This window comes from Anguilla rostrata, chromosome 7 (genome assembly GCF_018555375.3).
Source record: "Anguilla rostrata isolate EN2019 chromosome 7, ASM1855537v3, whole genome shotgun sequence".
NCBI classification, from domain to species: Eukaryota; Metazoa; Chordata; class Actinopteri; order Anguilliformes; family Anguillidae; genus Anguilla; species Anguilla rostrata.
In genome coordinates this window covers 6417851-6437399 of record NC_057939.1, presented here as the reverse complement: position 1 = coordinate 6437399, position 19549 = coordinate 6417851, and the positions used below count along the sequence as shown (strand labels likewise).

The 19549-nt window shown below is 44.5% G+C and overlaps 1 long non-coding RNA gene across 3 annotated transcripts in view; it reads left to right on the top strand.

Moving 5' to 3' along the window:
• LOC135258862 (uncharacterized) overlaps positions 1 to 19549 on the top strand; it is a 67310-nt gene that overhangs the window by 8234 nt on the left and 39527 nt on the right. For 2 of the 3 annotated variants that reach the window (XR_010331112.1, XR_010331114.1), the window contains one exon: positions 8317 to 8573. The exons of the other annotated variant lie outside the window; for it this stretch is intronic. This is a non-coding gene — a long non-coding RNA (uncharacterized LOC135258862). The remainder of the gene's footprint in view (positions 1 to 8316; positions 8574 to 19549) is intronic. 3 annotated transcript variants of the gene reach the window in all.

Below are 19549 nucleotides of genomic sequence, written 5' to 3'. Positions count from 1 at the left end.
GTTTCAAGGGAAAGCTGCAATCGCAGCTACAGTTCCATTAGCATGAATTTATGCGTCTTTGTGTGCAAAATGGCTAATTATCGGCTAATGTGTTCCGGACGTAATTAGCATATTTAGAAATTAGATTCTTATTTAAAAGTGCATCACCTCCTGCACCGCTTCGCTGATATGCGTCTATGCAGACTCGAGGCATCCAGAAGGGGCGATTTGCATAAGTGATATGATTTGGACATTTTGTATCACCACCAGTCAGATACTTCACAATCAACTCGCAGAACGAAAGGGCAGTTGCCGTGAAACTAAATATGACGATCTGTCAAAATTAGCGGGGAATAAAATCCAACGTGAAAAAAAAAACAGGCTGCCATATGCCAGTAAATTTACAGCACGTAGAAATGTATGCACAAAAGACTCACTATACATTTGTTTCAGTCTTACTCAAAATTGGTGCTCAGTGGTACTGCGCCATAAATTAGTGCTGCGTCACATTTGAACATGATGCAGCCAACAGAAGAAAACGAATGACGTCCCACTTAGTAAAGCAATTTTTGTTTAAGAGTAATGCCAGAATTTAACCTTGAAGTGTAGCTCATTATAACATGAAGCGTGATGTGCAGGATCGTTGGCAGATGTTCTTGCGTCATTGTGAAGTTGCTGTGATTTACAATATTGGCTTCTTGTTGCCAGGCAGTTGCAAGTACGGATGTTCAAGTGTTTGAACCAAAAGGAAGTTGACAAGTTGCGTACCAAATACGATGGCAATAAGATGTACAGAAGCATCACAATAACTTATATCAACATATGTTTTACCTATTATACACACAAAATTATTCCACTTGGCTGCTATGCTGCGTTTGGTTTCTAGTCATTGCTGATCACAGGTGTAATTACAATTGTAACTAGCACAATTTATCTTGTACCTTGGTTCCAATTTAAAAACTGACCATTTCTGTGAATTATTTACTATATCATCACCAGCCGCATCATACCCAACCAGGGGCTCGAATCACATAATACAGTACACCTTTTTCTTTCCTGACAAAAAAGCAATTTTGAAAAAAAGGAACCTTTCTTTGATGCTGTTTTGAGATTTGTTGTGTCCAGTGTTGCACTGCTGTAAAAATCCAAAAGGAACTATAGCTGTTATCAACATGGAAGGAAGGGACCGTACAGAGTTTGAGCAATTACCCACTTAAACTCATTTAAGGGCTGTGATTTCAATGATAGCACTGAGTAACTGCCGAATGTGGAATAATTGTTAATGATGTACCTAATCACGCCTTGATTATGTCTCTCATCAGTAAATTTCTAAATTTGTCAGTTAATTCCTTCTTAAGCACAAGCATATTGCCTGCAAAATAAAATTCATCACATTTTTAATTATGTTTTTCATTTGAATGTCTGTCGTAAACATATTTCATATTGAAATGAATTTAATTTTTTAAAATTAAAGTGTCATTCCGAACAAGTTACCCCATCCTTCCCTGGATTACAAGACACCTTCCCATGCACAAATATCCAAAATCCGAAATTCTTCCAGCAGACTCTGTGGCACTCCAGGCCCAGGGCCGGTTCCCCCGCTGCCCCTAACCCAAAAGAGACAATCCAATCCCCCCTGCCCCTAACCCAAAAGAGACTATCCAATCCCCCCTGCCTCTAACCCAAAAGAGACAATCCAATTCCCCCTGCCCCTAACCCAAAAGAGACAATCCAATCCCCGCTGCCCCTAACCCAAAAGAGACAATCCAATCCCCCCTGCCCCTAACCCAAAAGAGACAATCCACAGCCCAATGAATGACCATGGGCAGCTCAAATAACAAATGCTGTACTCGAGGAAAGGGAAGAGAATTTTTTTAGAAAAGAAGGCACCTTCTGCTTAACTCGAATGCTGTCTGTCCGTTTGTAATTCTCGAGAGCGCGTGGAGTGTTTCGCCGGCATAATTTACATGTCTAAAACCTGCCCTGAATTTAAATAAAGCATGCTAATCTTCAGCTCTTCTTTGCTCATTATCGGTCTGCGAGAAGAGGACCGGATAGAGACTTTTATCTGGCGTCCAGGGGAATTCAGCTTCCCCCCCCCCCCATCTGCATACCGGACAAAAACCCACCCCCCCATCCCTCATTCTACAACTACCCCCTGTGAATAGATTAACGAATAGAAAAAGAAAGAAAGAAAAAAAAAAAAACAACGGTTTAACCATGTCTGCTACCCCGCACCTTATAGATCCGTGTAGATGAAATCAGACAATATAATATATATGAAAAATGATTGCATTGTATTCCTGTCTCAGGTGACCCGACACGGCACAGTAGGTTTCCAGGACTTGCGGGATGTTGTCCTTCAGAGGTCCGTCAATGAGGGTTCATACTACCGAGTAGGGTTTAGCTACTGCAGTGCCGGCAAGAAAATCGGTAGCATGCTACAGATGGTGGTGTTACATTTTCTTTCCTCGCCGCTTTGTACACAGTAAAATGTTCAGTGTTAATTCAACACTCAATAGATAACTTTGGACTCTAAAGATAGCACTACTATTTGTTATTTGCTGTGCACGTAATGGCAAAATATCTGATGTGTTCTTTTTAAATCCAGAAATGAGTCCTGTTGTTCGACCTGTGTTAAACTTTTCCATTCAATACTGGTGTATTCAATAATGGATGTGCACTTCAAAAACATTTGTATCACAGAAGTCTGGATGTAGATTTAAATCTGAATTTTGGGAAAGATTGAGATTAGGATTTAGGCTGTGTGCTTCACTCATGCATTGCATTTTATCATTATTATTATTACTATTATTATTATTATTATTATTATTTTAATAGAATGACTTTGAAAGTCCTAGTGCTGACATTGGGCAGCGCAATCGACGTTGGCGGACCTATTGTTCTCAGGTGAGCCTTGGGGAAGGACTCGGGTTCGAACAGCTTCCCTTGCGGGGACCACCGTGTCTGCATCAGCTTCCTCCTCCATGCCCCCCTGGGGGTAGAGGCAGCGGGATAAGACACGATTATCCGGTCACGGGTTGTTTGCCTTGTTGCTTAAGCGAGTGGTGCCTGGCATGGGCCACGTACGGTGCCCACGCTGATGGGCAAACAGAGTAATTACGACGCCGTTGTCATTAGGGGCGAGCTCGAGTGAGTTTGGTGGAAATTCGCTACACGTTATCATCATTACCCTTCTCTCATAATTCATCTGGAACCCTTTTTTTTATCCAGGAGTGCTTTATCCTGCCTGAAGGGGCATATTAAAAATAATAACCCGCGCGGTTTCCGTAATTAGAAAGCTTTCATACTGTCCTTTTTCCCATGCAATGTCATCTGTGGCCACAGAGTGGTATTAATTAATGATCTGGTGTGGAGTCGCTGCCCTTGAATAGTCGGTTGAATGTGTCTGCTGCTGCTGCTGCTGCTGCTGTTGCTGCTGTTGCTTTGGCAGGCTTTGTCTTCCGAGGCAGATCTGGGGACAGATATTTGGTTGTGCGTGACAGGCGCCGTAGATCTCTTACAGGCCTGATCGGGTCCGGGCAATAGAAGCAGTGAAGGTGAGGGGGGTCACAGTGTGATTCTATTGTGAGAGGAGGAGAGAGAGGGGGGGCGGGGGGGGAAGTGAGAGAGAGAGATGGGGTAGAGAGAGAGGGAGAGAGAGCGTGTGTGAGAGAGAGACTGTGTATGTTTCAATTGAGTGTGTGCTTGTGCGTATGTGTGTGTGTACGTGCGTGTGTGTGCGCATGCGTTCGTGTGTGCTTGTGCGTGCATGTGTGCGTGTACGTGTGCGTGCACGTGTGGAACGCAAGGATAGACAGAAGGAGAAGGAGATCAAAATGGATACGTCTCTGCACAGAAGGGGAAGAGTAGAGCAGTTAGACTGCAGTGCCGTGAATTGTAACGAGCGTAGAGATTAATTTAAGTCTCAGTGAACTCATTGTCATTACTCCTCCAGAGGGTCTATTCTCTACCCTGCATTCAAATTGCTTTCAATCTCTTTCTCTGTCAATTATCTACTAAGATATGCGGGTAATAAGTATTACCGAACACCTCGAAGGCATGACCAAAGGTATTGCTTTCAATATTTTCAACCAGCGCATTTAGCTGGAAGCCTGTGAATCAATGATGCTCAAACATGTAAAATGTATCAATATAACATTCATTTAAAATTCATAATAGATACCAACACAATTTAGCAATATCTTACATTATTAAACAGTGCCGCTGGATGCCTGATAATTGCAGTTGCGCTCACATACACGCACTTACGCACTTTCACTTTTTTTTTTTTTTTCATTTTTGTATTTTACAAGGCTTTTAAAAAAAAATAAATAAAATAAACTCTGTTTTGGTGGCAGTCTCTTTTATCAATTCACAGTTTACCCACAATCCTCTGCACAATATTGAAGGATGTCACTAGTTAACTTATAATTGCGCACATGCAATTGAAATGATAGTGGCGGTGATGTGGTGGTGCGTTTAAACCAACCTGACCTCCATCGAGTCTCTGCGTGACTGTTTCACGCCAGCCTCCCTTCTGCATGGTGTAAAATGGCGCACATTAGGTTTCTAAGGAAATGTAGCTTTTGAAGTTCTGTAAAAAAAAAAAAAAAACAGCCCTCCCTAGATAACACGTCCCTTACCTCATCTGAACCAGCGAATCAGCATTCACCCTCCATTCCTTTTACCTTTCAGATGTGCTGATCATTTCCAGACACCACATGCAGAAATTTAACTCATTTTCCAGCACAAAATCTTTTTTGACTTTGACTGTCATTCAGAAATAAGGGACCACAGAGTGTTGTGCATAAAAATAGAATATTCTGTTTGCCATCAAGGAATATGATTTCATCATTTGGGGTTTTTGTACCTTTTTGAACTTTACTTGTTCTTGAGCTATGAAACTCTGACAGTACATAGAGCCATATGGGTACTGTCGATGTGTGTTAAAAACAAAAATGACAAAAAATATACAGGTCCTAAAATTTGTAATATTATTTTGTAATATATATGAGGAGCTAGCCAAGGGTTATCGTGTAACTTGACAGTAGCATGACCGGCTAGCCACAGTGGGGCTAGCTAGCTCATGCAGTATGTTTGTGATGTCACAGTTTGCAGTGTTGCCGCCTAGATCAGTATAAAAGGGCTTGGAGTTCTGTGGTTTCGAGTCCCATCCTCTGTGCGTTGACAACTTTGGCTTGCAATTAACGCAACGAGCGTTCCGCAAGATCTGCCTGGTCTGTCCTTAGACGCTTCCCAGAATTGGATGTGAGGCAGTCGGTGGGAAGAAAAATACCCTTAAATAAAAGCTGAGAATGTGCACTTTGGCATTCAAACTATGTATATGCCGTTAATCTAAAGTTGTGGAGTACAGAACCAAATTGAGGAAAAAAATGTCTTTGTTCCAAACGCTATGGCGCTCCGTATATATATATAATGCTCCGATGCTAATGAGCTCTCTGGCGCGATCGGAAGGCCGAGCAGATGTCGCAGGCGGGGGCCCCCCCGATGGGACGCATTAGTCCCGGGTCCGCGGAGCGGGGCGTCAAGAGGGGAGACGAGGCGACTGCTAATCCACCCGGCTGCCAAAACGTGGCCCCGCGGCCCAACCGGAGGCTAGCTGAACCCACCGCGGCCCGACGGCTGCTTCTGCAGGTAGAGAGAGGCCCGGCATGCTCGAAACCGGTAACCAAATACGAACTCGCGCGGTCAGGATGACGATGATGATGGTGATGGTGCCCTTCGCTGGGTTATGCACGGTCTTTGCCTGCCAACAAAGTCACATGAAGGTGAGCACATGCAGTATCCACAGCAAAATACACAGGCTTCTGTGCTGCTCTTTCAGTAAAGTCACTACATTACATTACTTTGCAGGCATTTAGCAGACAATCTTATCCAGAGCGACTTACACCGCATACATAGCTTTTACATTGCATCCATTTATACGGCTGGATGTATACTGAATGCAGTGCAGCTTAAGTACCTTGCTCAAGGCTAACAGCGGCAGTGTCCTAGCTACATTGCCGCATCTGCTGTATACCTGCATGGACAAGGATTCGGTTTTACATATTGAGAGCGATGTGCTCTCTGCGGAACAGAGAATAATCTCTTCAGTTTGATATGCAAACGCTCCTCTCTTTCACTTCAGCGTCAATCAGTCATCATGTAGGCAATAAAGGTCTCGGTAATAAGCACTTCCTGTTTGGGATTAAAAATGAAGGGCGCACATTACCGGCAACAAACAACTTTGCCTCTTTCAACAAAGCAGCGTAATTATGTTGAAAAGTGGGCTTTCCCCATCGCTGGTTCTGACACCCGCTCGGCAGCCTATTTGGCTGTGGGGTGTGTCGGTTAGAACAGTGACCCCGGGACGGTCAAAGACGGGGGCTCGGAGTGCAGCCGCGTGCTCTGTTTCCAGGGACTGCCCCGCCTTAACGAAACGCCCAGCCGGGCCTCCCTCCCGGCCTGCTAACGAGATAACCGAGTCTCCCCCTCCCCACACGCGGTGCCTTATTGAAAGGTCGTTTGAAGGTCGTCACCCCTCCCCCCCCCCCCCACCGCAGCATTCCGAGGGGGAAGTCTATCCTCGTAACCGTTTTGGATAACCTGGCTACCGGATCACAGCTTTCGACTCCGTGTCTTGTTCAGCTTCATTTGAATGTCACGTCCTTCCATTCTCTCATTCACGCCATGGGGCTGGGTTAAAATGGACAGAGAAGGAAAGATTTCTGGAAATTTCCGTTCGGGTGTTGGGAGGAGCGGGGGGTGGGGGGTGTTGGGGGTGGGGGGGGGGGGGCAGGAGCGCGGTGCTGAAGAGACGGGGCGTGGGACAGTAAAAGCATGTATGAAGGAGAAACGCGTCAGAAGCGCTCTGGGAGGGAGTCGTTATGAGACCCAACGGAGTGGAGCGAAGGTTTGTGTGCTCCCCGGTGGCACGCTTGCCCCGAAAGGTCTCTTACCTCTTACGAGAGGTCCCGCCTGCCAGGTGAAGCTACAGCCCTCTCCGAAAAGTACTACTTTCACTTATTTATTTATTTTCCAGCTGTGTGCTTTATCGACCGGCTGCATTCAGTTTTACAAGTGAATGGAGGGGAAAAATTTACTGGTGAAATAAATAATTTTTTTCAGACACGTGAAATTTTAGGATCTGAAAAAAAAAAAAAAGTTTTAATGGTCCTGTTTGTGTACAGGTGCATGTCACTAAAGGAACACAGACCGTCTGTGGATGGAACAAACCATAATTAATGAGTAATAACAGGGCACAGGTAAGCATTTTCAACCCAGCTATTGAAGTGTTGATGAGTTATGATTAGCACAAAATGTACCTCTCCCATTTTAAGTGCCATTTATTCCAGCAGGTGTGCAAAACAAGTTTGCGTGCAAGCTGTACAATAAAATTAAATATATTTTACTGTCATACTATACGGCATTCACTGTCCTACAGGAGATTCACTCGTAGATTTATATGGATTTGGTTTCTCACTGAATGGCCATTATCCCCTTCCTGAGAGTAATATATGAAAGTGTTTTTCGGGTCTGGGTGAATCTAGCCCATTCAGGGAACGGGAATAATGTCGCTGAGTTCCCAGCGTGACTCTCGCATTATCATTCAATTCAGTCGTAATCACGACTGATCTTCCCTTTTTTTTCCTCCATGAAATATTGAAGGGAAGAAAGAGGTTATTTCCAAGGGCAGAGAGAGAGAGAGAGCGAGAGAGAGAGAGAGAGAGAGCGAGCCTCTGCACGTTAAATTAAATAATCCTCCCTTTGAAGCGTCTGACACGGAGTGACACTGCGTATGAGGAGCGGGTTCACAAGCAGCACGGCGCCCCCCGGGGGGGCCGCCCGGGCGTGGCGGGCGGACGGACGAGGGACCGTCGCCGTGCAAGTTCCACACTGCCCGAGGCGCCTCTTTCTCTCGTGCTCTCACCTTCCTTCTCCCTCCATCGCGTGCACACAAACACACACACACACGCGCGCGCACACACAGTAAAAGGTTCAGCGTTAAATCAACTCTTACAGAGTTCCTATGGTCCTGCTGTGGTCCAGAGGGGGACTCATGTGTTCGCTGAAATAACAGCGGACATGTTTACTGTGCACAAACACGTGTGTGAATACACACCAACCGTGCAAGAATGTCATGCAAAGCGGGAACCAAAATCTGTCCCCACTCTTCTGACTATTCTACCTTGTAGGGAGTGCTCAAATACATACACACACACACACACACACACAAAATGCCTCTCTCTTGTCCTCCCAACCCCCATACTTGTGTCTCTCTCCGCTAGTCTCAGTACTGCGCCTCCCTGACCTTTCCATCCTTTCCATCCCAAGGCCCATCTACTCGTCCAGCCGGCTGCATCGGAGCGGTGGAGACCGACTTTCCGGCCATTAGACGCGCGTCCACGCGCTGCGCGCCGCGACAGACGCGAGGAAAACCCGCCAATTCCCCCCCCCCCCCCCCGCCCCGCCCCCTTTGCGGGACGATTTGCAGACAGAAGCCTCACCGTGGGCTCTAACCTTTCCCGGCTCATTAAGGAGATTAACCTGCGCTTTCAACTCCGTGCGATTGGAACAAGACATAATTGACGGTGAGTTCAAAGAGCATCCATTTCGGGGGCCCCGACGTTGGATAAATCATTCAGGTCCAACGGGATCCCCCTGGCCAGGCCAGTCAGTGCAGACGATTGGCAGATGCGCCGTGAGCAGGATTAGGAGCGAGCAGCGAGTGAGCTGACTCAGACTTGGAGCTCACGCCGACTCCCTCGCTGATTAAACTCCGTGCCCTCCTTCAGATTTAAAGGTGCATTTTAAATTTAGAGGGGTGGGGTGGGGGCTGAAACGTGCCCGTTCAGGCTGCTTGCAGTGTTGTTTCAGGGATTGCTGTTATAAAGGTTTACGTCGGGTGTGAGACTCCCGAGTTCTGCTTCCTGCTTTGGGAAGGTCAGCCCCCCCCCCCCCCTCAATGTATGGGTTAATGAAGCATTTTATGGGTTATGGCATTTTATCTCATTTCGACTTATCCTCCTCTCGCTCGAAGATGCTAGTTGGAATTTGCACCACAAATGATCGCACATTTCTTTATATAAATCCACCATACAAATGTACGCAGTATGATTAAATAGGTGCTTCTCAGAAAATTCTAGGAGCTGCTAGTACGGTCATTCATGACGTGATTAAATCAAAGAGATGGGGACATTTTTGAAAAGACGAAATAGAGATTTAATGAGATTTAAACCAATACAACGGAATTCTTTGTTGAGCAGATGCTGTGTGTGTTTCATTAGAAACAGAAAAATTAATTGAAACTTTCCCCACACAAAGGACCAAGGACATTCGATGCAAATGACTGGTGATGTTACTCCAGTAACGAGCTTGATCTCTGGGTTCTTTAATAAGTACTAGTCTACCTGGCCGTCAATTAATATGCAGCACAGTACGGTATGTTTTTATAATAGGTGACATGCAAGTTTCTGAGTAGATTATTCTGACCAACTATTGCAGTTTGTGGTTGACTGACTGATTGATTGATTTTTATTTTGGTAAAAAGAATACAAACATCATTGGATGCAAGTTCTGCTCAGGCGATGACGCATAAAGGCTTTGGCAACACTTATTTCCAATGTGATCCTCGGTCTCAAGGTAAAAACTTCAAATGACAGACAACAGACAGTAAAACTTCCAAAATTTCACCATTTTAAAACTTTCCAGTGAGAAGTGCACAAAGAGAAAGGATCATAAACTAAGGCTACATTCAGACTGCAGACCTGATTGGTCAATTCCAATTTTCGTGTTCAGACTCTTCAATATCAATAAAAAATAAAAAAAAGAATTAAAACATTTTAGCAACATTACCCTCTTGCATGGGGAGTGTACCTCTAATTAGACAGGGCAGTTAGGCATTCCTTTTTTTGACTAAACTCATACCCCACTCAAATGGTGCACACCAGTGAGTGTACTGAACGCATGTGTGGACTGAACAATTCCAATTTCAGCGTCCACACAAGCAAGGTTTGTGGCTACAGATTTATTTCCCTCGTAAAGATGTGACACAATTCAGAGCAGAAAGAAATGTGACTCCATATGATTTTTTTTATACTGTTCACACCATTCAAAAAACACCTCAACCGTGTCATTTGCGATGGAGAAAATCCGAATTTGATCACCTGTATCCGCAGCGTAACCTAAGTGTGCCAAGAAAATAATTTCGCCGGTGGCTTAATTTATTCGGAACTCGCACGTGTGTAGAAGGAACACACCTGAAAGTGCTGCTGTTCACATTTCAGCCTGGCTCTTCACTGCAGTGCCTCTGCCACTTTTACATTACATTACATTACAGGCATTTAGCAGACGCTCTTATCCAGAGCGACTTACACAACTTTGTACATAGCATTTTACATTGTATCCATTTATACAGCTGGATATACCGGTATACTGAAGCAATGCAGGTTAAGTACCTTGCTCAAGGGTACAACTGCAGTGTCCTTACCCGGGAATTCGAACCTGCGACCTTTCGGTTACAAGCCCAGTTCCTTACCCACTGTGCTACACTCCGTCCACTTCCCCGGGGAGACAGCCGGCGGCTCTCGTTCGGTACGAAAGAGCGTCATGTTGCTGCGCACTGCATTCTGGGTACAGTCGTCCGTCTCTCGGGGAGTATATACGGACAGCGATGGCTCTCGCGTGGAGATCTATCCTGATTATAACGGCAGTTGTGCGGAGATGCGCTTGACTGCGTCTCGCCGAATGTAACGGTAACGGGCCTCTCGCAATCAGGAAGCCGGGCGGAGCGCGGAGAAATACGAAGCTGCCTCCTGTCGCCCGGTTACAACGCACAAAATTCTCTGCGCACGGACTGCACAAATGTGAACCTGTTCTTCTGATTTGAACTCATCCCACGCGTTTCAAGGATGCACTTGTTATTGTGATGGTGTTCGAATCAAGGCTGCCGTGAAAACAGCGATGCTGCCCAAACAACTTCAACAGAGAATGTTGCATTCAAATTCAACATTTTTCTGTTTGTGCTCAACGTGCTAACTGTGACTGAATTCCTGATTACGAATGACCCCCCCAGCCTTAAAGGGTTCCTGTCCCTGAGCTTTCGCTGTACTTGCACGTGTTACTGTCATGACAAACTTTCAAAATTGCCAAAGCATTTAACCGCCATAAAGTCTTTAAGGGCTCCAAAATTCAGTATGGCTCTACCATCAATCTCGCTATCTGCCCATAAGAGAGGACTATTAAGGATCATAAAAAGAGGAGAAGTGTCGTAGAAGCTCTTGTATGTCATAAAATGGCTCCAAATGACTCCCCTTACTTTCCCATTTAGAAGTAGGCTTCATCTCTGAATGAAAAAAGCTGAAGTGAACGGCATCTTTAAGCCATAAAGGAAGAGAAGATCCACGCATATACCATACTAACCAGGCAAAGCTGTAAAGTATACTGTATTTATACATTAAACTGGAAGGGAGGCTGCTTTTAGTTTTTTTTTCTTATCTCTCTAAGCTATGAAACTTATGATAGAACGAAATATCACAGAGAACCCCTCAGTTCCTGTTTTCAAATTTTCAAGTTTTATTGAGGTCTTAAAAAAAAAAACAAAAAAAAAAAAAACCCCTTTCCGTGTATGGTATATTGCTATATTTATTTAATTTTCTTTGAGATTTTGCACAAAATTAATTTTAAAAAATGAACTGAAAGTAAAACATTTTAAAATATTAATGATAGGCCGCATATAAATATAGTTGACTTAATATATTTTACTTTCCTCAGTGCTATTTCTTTTTTCAGGACAATATTTTTTAGTCAAAAATCAATCTAACAGAGTCCCAAAGGAATGTAAAATGAATGCACAAATCAATCCAGCACAGCTTTTATGGTTTCCTGAGTTCCCCTTTAAAAAATGTCACAGTTGCATTATTTAAATGAGTTGCTCAACAGAAAGGTCCCCAAGGGAGAGAGAGCATGTATATCTGTCCACATGATCAGATTTACTGAAAATGTAAACATAAATGTGTCCTTGTCCGTGGCATTTTACTAAAATCTCTCATTCGCTCCAACACACAACGATATGACTGTCCTTTTCAGGAACACCAGTGACGGAGAGATGTTTACGGATATGTAATTTTGCAGTAAAATGTCAGCATCTTTCAGTTGGCTCGTAAACTTTTATTCAAGTTCCTTTGATGTAATTATACAAACCTTACATAATTATCCTCCTTTGTTTCCACCGGTCATTTGATAATTCTTCAATTGTTAGAGTGCGTAAAAATACCGTCAGCAGTCTGTCGATGATCTCATGGTATGTACACCATCAGCACTTGCAGGTTTACTTCTCTTAAAGATCCCCTGTAATGCTATTTTTTGGTACGGCAAAAGGCCAGTGTGGTGGAAACATCTCTTGCCCCATATGTTTACACCTGACATTTATGTGAGAAATAGCTACCAAACTCAGATTCCTCTTTAAGGGGGGAGGGGGGTATATGCTATGCCTCCCCAGGCAGTCAAAATGTGCAGTTTTGGTGCTTTATAACTGAGAGGAAAGCTGTGTTTAAAAATAAATAAATAAATAAAAATCGATGAAAAACAACCACAGACTTCCTCCCTGCTGCACTGCTTTCCATTTCTACTCTTGTGGCTCGTTTGTGCTTCAGGCAGATTTATAACCAATCAAACGCCGCGCTGTTTGTCACCTGACTTCATTTTTGTTTATTTGACATTCAGTAGCTGTAAATAAAGCTAGGGGGAGGCGTGGCGCATCGTGCGTATTGCCATAAGTACCACGGCCTCTAGGGCTTTGCCCCTTCATATAAAATGGATCTACATAATTTGATGTTCAGGATTTTCTTAACTTGAGACAGACAATGATTTTTATCGACAAGACAGTGAAAATCATTCCACCCTGAAGTATACTTCCTGTAAGTTTTTTTTTCCGTGTTCTATTTATCCTGATTTGGAATGCTCAGCAATATTCCGAGACAAGCAATGCGCTATGCTCCAGTGCACGCGCTGCCCACCACCACTTCCCCTCAGCCCACCAGTGGAGGTGGCTCATAATCATGAGTGCTATTTTGACATTTTAAATAAAAGCACCCCTCCCTGGATGATCTGTCGCTCTCGATAGCTTCACTGCCTAATGCCACTAAATGAATAAATGAGAAAACTCTATGCAGCGCACACCTACCTGCTGTACGGCTTTGCGCTGAAATACGTAAGGCTGAATTTGTGAGCGTGTCACAGCACAAACGCTGTCATTTCCTGTTGAGATCACATGATCGCGCTCGTAGTATAGGGCGATAAATCGCCAGCTCCCACTCCCATGACTTCGCGGTAACAGTGTGATGGATGAGTGTGGAATTGGTGCAGTATGTGAGTATTGGGAGGACCAATGAGCATGCGGGAAGAGGAGGGCGAAAAGTGGGTGCAGTCCCCAGCCCTCTCCGCCCCCCCCCCCCCCCCACTCTCCGAACATCCTCCCACCCACAGTGTGGTGAGGCCCGATGACGACAGCGGTCAGGAGGGCACAGATTCGGAGAAGATTCCCCCCCGCCCCCCTTAGGGCAACCCCTGGGTCCTGCCATCTAGGTGAGGTTGAGGGTTTTGAGCAGGGAAGCATTTCACTCTCCGGAGGTGGGGGTTTGCCGAGGACGACCGAGGAGAGTCCGCACTGCGTCGAAGGCCTCCGGGCTGGTGATCTTCACCGAGGATGGGGGAAAATGGCTAAGTCACATGACCGCAGAATGACGCGTGTGAGTAAGAGGGCGCATAATAGACGCGCGACCCAGTTTCCTCAGGTTCAGCGATGTCTGTTCGGAGCACGAGATGAGAAGTGCATTGTCCCTTTGCCTGCCGGAGATTCTGTGTTTATGCACCATGTTGTTATGAATGCTGCATATTTCAATATGCTGCGTATTTGAACTCCAGGCCTCGCTCACTCATAACACCGCAGCGTAATCTGAAATGGTGGCAGCAGGAGCCGACGAGACGAGAGGTCATCGTGTCTTGTGGGGCTTAATATTATTTTCTCCTTTTCGCACCAAATAAATTAATAAGAGCTATTTCTATATTGAATTATAATAAATATAAGCCTATTCACAAAATAGTTTTTTATAAACCCGGCCAGCTATCTGTTTTCCAGAAATAAATCCCTGGAATCATGGGGTAACAGCATTTCATTGGATGTCCTTCGGTACCTGTTTAATTCCAAAGGATTATCCTGAAAGGAGATTTAACAGTGCAGAGACCTTTACCAATTATTATTCTTACTATTGTTGGTATGTTTTAGCCTTTTTCCATTTTCAGATAAAATTACAGATCATTTTTAAAGGAAAAAAGCATTTTTTTCGATAAGTGTTTCTAAATTCTGCTTTATGCAGATTCAAAAGCCAGTGAAAGTACCCAGTGTATGAATTTTGTTATCAAGAAGATTTGCTTTATTTTGTCTTACACACACAGCACTGTTGCAAAAATGCCGCACAAAACCCATACACAACGATGACGGCAACATAAGCAACAGCACACTTGTCAGCCCGCGTCTGTTGAAGTTCTGTTCCAATTGACGTACTGAGGAGCTGGATTGACAGGGGAATAAATGGCCACTTAAATCTGTTTAGCCTGCACCTGGGAACCCAACAGCATCTGCCTGAGGGGTGAGAAGGGGACTCAGGCGGTAACAGAGGACCCTGGAAGGATCCGAAATAATTTCCTTTTAATCTTTTCTTCCCCCCCCTTCGTCCATTGTATCCCTCAGACAGATGGGAGAGGTGGGTTCCTCTCCCCGAGTGGTCTGCCTGTTTTTTCGGGCAGCTCCGTGAGGAGGCTGCGTTCTGGGCCTACTCCGCCCCGTAGAGACGGCAGCGCTTCTCTGGTACGGGCGAGTTCCCTCCGTGAGTCGATGCGTTCCGCTCGGCATGCGGTGACGGTATGAGCAATATAAGAAAAGTCTCTTAAGGTTTTCCCGTCTTTTCAGACTTTCATAACATGTATAGACAAGTTACCTTGTACCTAAGCAATTAAATTAACTGCCTTAAGCAAGTTTTTTTTTTTTTTTTTCTGTATTTATGCGGCAGAATTTGTGTCCCTGTTGCCCACAGTGCCGTGGCGCATTCTCCTGCCGTCTCCCAAATTAGAAGTGCGCTCGGAAAGCCTCAGAACTCACAAGCACTCTGTCTCAAAACAGCGTTCTAGGTGGGACTCGTCACACGAGTGCAATACACCGAGGACTCTAGGCCAGGAGCAAGAGTCGTGTTCGTGTTCCCGTGAGTTTTGACCGCACTGATGGGGAAAGTCCAGATCCTGCCTAAACCACCATGCAAGGCCTCCCACCGCGATAGCCGTCTGTGTTGAGAGCAGTACAAACGGGCTCCATCTGATGCTGGACTTTCAGACAGCTGCTACGCTGTAGTTCAAGCAAGTCCCCGGGCTTTAAGACAGTCACGGGTAAACAACTGCAAATGCGACGGATAAACGCCAGCTTTAGGGAGGAATTTGAGGGGGGGATCTTTAAATCCCGCTCGAGCTCTGTCCACAACGGAGGAGTCACGGGTCCATCTGCTTGTTTGAGAGGTGTCACCAGACCATCTCTTGAGACTCTTGAGTGGATCGCTCTTTCATGGAACCATCTATTCCAGTGAGCTGCCCCATAAAAAGATAAAGAAATGACTTGCTCAGAGCCATCAGATGAAGGATTGTGTTGAGACCATGTAAAACAGAACTAAAAAGCATTCACAACATCTGTACAGTCCAGGTGGTGTTTGCTCCTTCCATGTGCATTGTGTGAATAATTAGTCAAAGACATTCTTTAAATGTCGTGCTTCGAACAGAGTAACAGGTTTATTTTTTATTTTTTTAAAGTGTTGTAACTTCCTGCAGTGTTAGTTTAGCAGTTTAGTTTAGTTAGTTTAGGGGGGGTTGAGGTTGTTGTTGTTGACTTTCCATAATCTGGTTTCCTTCAGATGTACCTGTAAGTTTACAGCCTTGTCACCTGACAATTCTGCGTTTCCCCACATTGAATTGGCTCTGTGCCCCAAACAGGTGCCACCCTTTCTCATCATTATCCATGGGAGATTGGTGCAGAAGGGATGTAGAACATCTGGCGTTATTTGTAGGACAAAGCAACATGGTCTGACAGAGTTCAGTTGTCAACCTTCATGTTACTATCCATGACTAATTGTCTAATTCATGGGTTTTTTGATCATCAGGAGACCAAGATCATTGCAAACCAAGGGACAAGAGTTGTTCTGAATGATCCTTACCACTGTGTTGGGAGGGTATGTAGATTCCTGATGGGCACTGGAGGAGATGGTGACTGTTGAGGTCCATCTAGATAACTAGCCTGGGATGATCTCCTGGGACAAGCTTAGCTTTCAATTTAATTTGAACACCGCCCGTGCTAGCAATGTCATTTAAACTATTAGACGTATTACATGATCGGAGATTGTTACACTCCATTTTGTACAGCTGGCAGCTTTTTCAGTGGAGGTCATTTGGCCGATAAATACTAGAAATAAATCATCGCCATTCATTATGCATTTCCCGTATTTTAAAAAAGACCCTTTTTCACACTAATTGAACAGAATGATAATGCATGTTTCTGTCAGAGCTCTGTTAAAAAAAAGGAGACATTGAGATATGACACGGGTATGGTACTCACAGAGCACACTTGATATCTTTTGGCAAGATAAAATACACTTTCTCCATGGGATAAGGGTCGAACTGATTACGAATAATGAATAATTTGTGTTTCTTGTGAGTCACTAAGAAGAGCCATTTCTATGACCACAATGAACAGAGGAAGGAAGGGAATGTTAAGGATAAAATTATTGTGGGTTACCTTGCCTTTTTAAACTAGGTTATAATTACTTTTTAGATATAGCGCTATAGTCTCCATCTCTTCTTCCATCTTCAGTAACACCTTTTTGTCCATTTCTGGTGATTTGGCAAAAACACCAAACTTGCAAACATGTGGAACAGAGCATAGTCAGTTCACCATAAGAACATATGCAGTTATTGCCATGTTATATGAATCACCACTTTAATATGACTGAACAGGAGGACATTGTGTCCATGTCTGTGCACATAACATTCATCAAACTGCAGCACTGTTTCAAGGCTGGAGTGCTTGCAAACAATGTCTGTATGTCCTTTAGCTAAGCAGCTAGTTGTTCATTGCAAATGACAGGTAGTTTGTTTGAGTCTTTATTGTTGATCCCTGTCATTGCTATATAGCAACTGACTAACTATTACCACTGTAATATGTGAATTAATGTATTATGTCATCTAGCCACAAACAAGCTCAGAGGCTATTGTCTCTGAGAGTTGGCAATGCTAACTTTACTTCTGTAAGATGCCTAAACCTTCTGCCTTTGTTGAAGAAGAACTTCAAGCTCAGTTAAAGCATATCCACAAATATGTGGTTAGTAATTGACCACACCAACACAACATCCTTTACTTTTTGACCGCAGTGAGGCTTTCCCTTGCCTTAGTTATAATTACTATTCAATTAATAAAAACTAATACAAATATAAGTGAGGAAGTTAGTTTAATCTATCTTAAGTAAGGCCAGTAAATGTCTTTTATGTTATAAGTGATTTAATAAAACATATTAGTAAAGAATCAAGCATTGCTGTTTTTTAATTTAAAAAAAAAGAAATATAAAACGAACCTTCGTTTAAAAAAAAGAGAAACTGAATTGTGGTTTGGTGCACTCTTATAGTTCAAGTGAATATATCTTAAGAACACATCCAGCGTTGGAGATGGGCCCATAGGACTCTCTCTCTCACACACATATTACTTTATCTGTGAGTGTAGTACCCCCCCCGCCCCCCCCCCCCCGCCCCCCCCCAGCCGGAGCGTAACAGGAACTTCTGCCCTGTTCTCATCTCTTTTCTCTTTCAGCGGTCGGGCCTCCCTTGGCTACTGACGCGCATGTGGGGCAGGAGGAAACATCTTTAATAATGCATGTAGCGTGGTTTTTCGCACAGTACATGCAAGGCACAGTGTGCCTTTGAAACACAGGCCTTAGATACATTTCGGCTGCCTCTGTTGAAATGGGCTCACACCATCAGGGTGCCCCAGTATGGGGGGGGGGGGGGTTCTGGGGGGAGGAATCTGTCTTGCTAAAATTCAACTTTTTGTATCAGTAAAAATAATTTTGAAACAATGAGCGCAAACCCCATAACAGTAACATATTTTCCCCAGAACATTATATTATTTATCACAGCTGATAGCAACCAATCGCACATGCTTTCACTCTTACGTTACTCCCTTTACTCCCTTACCTTACCTTACCTTGTCCAGTTTTCAAATCATTTGTAAGTGTCCGGTTCGTAGTCCCAACCAAACAATTTAATGTCCGGTCCGAGTAATTAATGGGAGAAATGTACAGGCAGCCCTATTCACAGTTGCAAATTATGTGAATAGTTTTTGCCCCCCCCCCCCACACTCACACAAACAAAACAATCTTACCCGACTCTGTTTCTGGCCTCTTTTCTGAAGGAAATCACACACGCAAAGTGAACTGCGGTCTGAGGGCTTGTCCTTGATTTATGAATGATCGATCGCGACAGATATTCACTGCAACGCTGCAATTTGGTCATGAAATTAGTATCATGGACTCCGCACGAAGTAATGGCCTTAAACCATAATAACACATTTCATTGTCTCGCGATCGGCCACAGGAAAATTGCCCACTCAGGATTGATTGGCAGGCTTTCTCAATGCAAGGCCTGACGATCTGCCGAGCTCACCGCTCTGTGAAATTGCTGACACAAGGGAGCATTTTACACCATGAGAAACAGGTACATTGCTCTCGACATATTAATGATGAAAGATTGCATGACAGAAATTAGTCATGCCAGGCATGAGACTGTATTCAGACAGCGCGTGCTGCGCTATAGTGTAGAATGGCATAATTATTACCCTAATCATTAACCTGACGATCTCCCCTGTACGCCTTTATTTTCTCCACGGCCGTACGCACACACGCACGCACTCCCAATCCCAAAATTATAGTTTGTGCTCTCAGGGGACACTTCACCTTGAAGTGTTCTTTCTTTTTTTCGAAACTGCCGATGGAACTGGCTTTGGGGGGTGGGGGGGTGGAGGAGGAAGGTGAATTTTTTTTTTCTCCCTTCCTCCTCGGAAATAACAGATTACATTGGACTTTCTCCAGGTGTAATTTAGGTCCGCCGGAGGGGTACGTTCTGTTAAAATGACCGCCGACTTTCGGTCAGTCCAAGCCCATAATAAACACATCGCTCAAACCACCCTCGGTCCGCGACCTTCGTATTAATCACCAGCGCCGCGGTGCTCGGGAGATTACTCGCTCGCCCTTTCGAAGGTCAACAGGGGGCGCCGCGCCTAAATGTGTGATTAAGCACTGACGGATACCCCCCGTTAATGAAGGTATAAATATAACCGAGGGTGCTACGATAACGAATTAATTGTGGCAGGGAGGCCGCGCTGAGTCTCCCTTTTGTCCTATGCTGTACGTCTCCCGCACTTTACGGATTGTTTCGTGGCCCAGAGGCGGAGTTGAACGACTTTGTTACGGAAACAAGCCGAACGT